The sequence below is a fragment of the Euphorbia lathyris genome, chromosome 5, assembly GCF_963576675.1.
Source record: "Euphorbia lathyris chromosome 5, ddEupLath1.1, whole genome shotgun sequence".
NCBI classification, from domain to species: domain Eukaryota; kingdom Viridiplantae; phylum Streptophyta; class Magnoliopsida; order Malpighiales; family Euphorbiaceae; genus Euphorbia; species Euphorbia lathyris.
In genome coordinates, this window is record NC_088914.1 from 35,527,539 (window position 1) to 35,532,208 (window position 4,670).

Sequence of the window (4,670 nt, forward strand, 5' to 3'; positions counted from 1 at the left end):
ATTCAAGTCAGCAATTATGTCTCTTGGAGTTTCAACAAGGGGATCCATTGTTGGTAAGTTTTCTGGTTGTTGAAGGTATGATTCTGAATTATGATGCATATATTTATATTGATATGATTGTGGTAAGTGAAAGGCCGTGAAAGGGGAAGGGTCACGTAATTACTACTGAGTTTAGGGTTGTGTGTAATATTAATGACATGCTTCGCTTTTTGTGTGTTTTAATTCAGAAATGTATTGGTTATTCAAGATATGGATTGACGTTAGACACAAATGTAAACATATTATGAGTATTGGTCTCCAATAAAATTAAAACCATTGATATACAGAATTTAATCTTCATATTTTAGAATGTTTCTGTATTCAGATATAAAAACCAGAAATTCAAACGAAGAAGAAGGCATAAAGTGACATTTTAATTTTTAAAAATGTCATCTAAACAGCAATAAAAAGACATTAAAATTAATGTTTCTGTCATATGAAAAAAAATCCTTTGACATGATTGATTAAGACCTGTGCCATCTAAACAGGCTATAACGGCAGAAATTATTATACGAACTGTCATCTCAAATTAAATATGCCAATTTCCCACACGCTAACCTGACGGTTTTAATTGTTAGAATGTCATTTGATGACATTAAAGGTGACAGCAGTAATAAATAAGCTGCATCGTAACAAGGGTAAGATGACAGTAAGAAAATAGGCTAATGTCATATGTGATGACGAAAGATGACAAAACCTGACCGTCGTCTGAAGGTGCAATAGATGGCAGCGAGCCCCGTGACAGATTTATATCTCGCGGGACAACGGTTTTTAACCGTCGTCTGAAGAGGGTTTTGGCGTAGTGCAGGGACTTTTGTTGTGTGGCGTTTTTTTCTTATTGCCCCCCTTTTGCGAGAAGGACATATTTATATTTCCAGTAGACTTTAAAGAAGATCATCATAATAAAAAGGACTTTATTGATATAACGTTGTCTTATTACAATGGATAGTTGTCTCTTTGTGAGCCTCATTAAAACCTCTAATAGGAAAAACCCAGTGGAAAAAACCCTATTCAAGGAAAAAGAGTGCTCGAAACTTAATTACATTTACTTCATGAAATATTTGTGGAGATTCTGGATGTTCCTGGTCCGTGGTACCTCTTGCACATCCATATCTTATAGTTTGAATATGGAGGGTCCTACTTTGGAGATGATAAGATAAGGTCCAGTCCAAGTTATTACTAGTTTGCCTTTTCCATTAGTGGATTGGATTTTATTTGCCTTGCGTAACACTAGATCTCCTTTATTCAATTCCACTAGCTTGTCATTTCTATCGTGGTAGGTTGTGATCCGCTATTTGTAAGTAGCTATCGGGCGTATGCTTTATCTCTTCTGTCTTCAAGGCTATCCAACCTCTCCCTAATCTTCACTTTATTTTGTTTCTCATAATAATACGAAACTCGGCCATTAGGGGTTTGGATTTCGATTGGAATGAATGCCTCTGTCCCATATGTGAGGGAAAAAGGCATTTCTGTTGAAACACCTTTCCACAAGATTTTGATTTGACAAAATCATCCATGATTAAGAGGCAATTAAATTTAGATGCCTTGATTTAATTGTACTAATATGTTTGTTAAATCTTGAGTGCAAAAATATATAAAGTAAAGACAGGACAAAAGTCAGCACAAACGAAGCTGAGTAGAAAGGAACTCAGCATGACAGAATAGAAGCTGAGTGGAGCTAAGATTCAGAAACAAAACAAAGCGGACTAAAGCTGAAGACTTCTTCAGGAGCGGATTAAACAAAATAGAGCTGACCTTGTAGGAACTCAGCATGAACCGTGAAACATTCGAAAAGAACACACGAAGACTGAGTAACAGTCAGGACAGCTTGAAGGATCCGTTCACAAAAAGACAAAGTCTGCAAATCTTCTGCACCAATAATTGGAACCTCGAAGACACCTAAAAGACTAATTCCGAGAGTCATGGGACGTTGGATTATTGGAAACAGACAACTAGCACAAACAAACAAACCAGACGCTAGAAGACAAACCTGACGCCTGAAGAAAACATAGAAAGGGAATGGAGGTGCAGTCTGAAGCTTTCCAGAAATTGTTCCCCAAAAAGAGCCGTTTTGGTAGCAACGGTCAAGACATTTCAAAACAATCAAGTCCACAGATTTTCTTCTATAAAAGGACAATCGAAGAACTTAAAACTCACCGAAGCATAAAAAGAAAAATACAAGAGAGAAAGTTTCAAAAGCACTCAAATACAAAAAGGAACCTTACACCGACGTTTCTATTCTATGTGTAAATGCTAGATTGAGTTGTAATCATCTAAAGTGTTCTTTAGTTCAAAAAGGAACAAGTCTGTGATCAATAGGAATATTGAGAGTGTAAAGCTGAGTGCTTGGTTGTAAGCATTTCAGTAGTAGAGAAATCTTGGTGCTGGGTTGTAGCACTTAGTAGGAGTTGAGTAGACGAATAGAGGAAGGTACTCTTGCATATTCAACTGCCTTGTAATTGGTTTGTGCTCTACCTTTAAAGAGCTCAATATTGGATTCAAAAAGCCCGGAGGACTCTGGGGACTGGACGTAGGCAGAGAGGCCGAACCAGGATAAGTGATACTGAGTAATCTCTAAACTCTCTCTTATAACTGCATTTGTTGTTTGCTTTATTTACTCAGCATATAAATTGCATAAGCTGATCCTGAGTAAGTAAGTGGTGCTGAGTTAGAAGCTGACCTCCAAGAGTGTCAATTCCTAACTCTCAAGGAAACAACTTTGGTCAACATCTGACTAAAGCTGTCCTGTGATATATCTCACCAAGCTGACCAAAGGCTGAGTTAATAAACTCTCAAAATAACTTCTGGTCAACTCAATTAAAACACGAAAAAGTTATATTAGTTCCTAAACCCCCCCTTGGAACTAATTACCAGGGACCAACAAGTGGTATCAGAGCAAAAGCTCACTACTCAAAGATTTAACAATCTTGAGCTGATCCCTAAAAATGGGTGAGAATAGCACTCGTTTCCTTCCTGGAAACCAAACAACACAGATACTCCCTGAGGGATTATCAATCACTAGACCACCCCTATTCTTTGGATCAAATTATACATTCTGGAAGAATAGGATGAAGAACTTTATTCAAGCCACAAACATGAGTGCATGACTTGCAATTGTTCAAGGTCCACATGTGCCATACAAAACTATTAACAATGAGAAAATTGTTAAGAGCGAGGCTGAGTGGACAGAGGATGACCTCAGAAAACTACAAAATAATGCTTCGGCTATAAACATGCTTCACTGTGCGTTAGATGCTGCAGAATACAATAAGATTTCAGGTTGTGAGTCAGCACAGGAGATTTGGAAGAAGCTTGAAGTAACCTATGAAGGCACAAGCAAAGTTAAGGAGTCTAAAGTCAATCAACATATGAGACTCTACGAGCTGTTTGAGATGAAGGAGAATGAAGACATCTCAGAAATGAACGCAAGGTTCACAAACATTATAAATGAGCTAAAAAGGCTTGGAAAGAACTTCACTGAAGAAGAACAAGTGAAGAAAATTCTGAGAAGTCTGCCCAAGAGATGGCAAGCAAAGAAAATAGCCGTAGAAGAAGCCCAAGACTTGACTACCTACAAATATGATGAGCTGATCGGATCCTTGCTGACCCATGAAATCTCTATGAAAAACTTTGAAGCCAAAGAAAAAGAAAAATCAGAAGATAAGAAACAAAAATCCCTTGTCATGAAAGCTGACTCAACTGAAGCGGAGTCAACTGATGATGAGGAATTGGCCATGTTCACCAGAAAGATGAAAAAGATGTTCAGAAGAAATGATAGAAATGGCAAAAGATCATTTAGAAGAAATGATAAGTACAAAGCTGAGTCAAGTGACAAGTACAAGAAGGACAGCTCGAAATCCGTCACATGTTTTGAGTGTCATCAAACCGGGCACATCAAGTCAAGCTGTCCCAACCTCAAGAAAGAGAAGAAGGGAAGCAAAAAGGCTATGGTAGCCACATGGAGTGACAGTGATGAGTCAACATCATCTGAAGCTGAGCAAAATGAAACAGCCAACATATGTTTTGTGGCAGATGATGGAGCTGACCAATCCCAATCTGAGCATGCTGACCTTTCTGATGAAACTGACCAAGAGAATCACAACAATGAGGTAACATCTTTACTTTTGCTTAGAAATGAAATGGTGAATGCCCTGAGTGACTTATATACACTAACTAAGAAGTGTAATAAAAAGATTAAGGCACTCAGCAGGCGCTGTGATGAGATTGAAGAGGTCAAGCTGAGTGACCTCCGATATCTTCTCCAGGACAACTCTGACTTGCATACCAACATGCAAATCTTACATAAGTTTGTCACGGAGGTTCAATCTGAGTCAAAGAAACTTAGAAAGGATATCACAACATTACAGAGTCAATGGAAGGGCTCAAACAGAAATAAAGCCCATGCTGAGTACGCAAATAATAGTCAGCATAAGCAAGTCACTCAATGTGAATGCTGTGGAAAAAGGGGCCACACAAAGGATGTGTGTTGGCATAACAAGCGGACTGTCCAATGTGACTTCTGCGGAAGAAAAGGGCATACCACAAAAGTATGTTGGCATGCCCAACACAATAATGCTGACTATACTCAGTTCAACCCACAAAGGGTATCTTTTTGTGACTTCTGTGGTAAA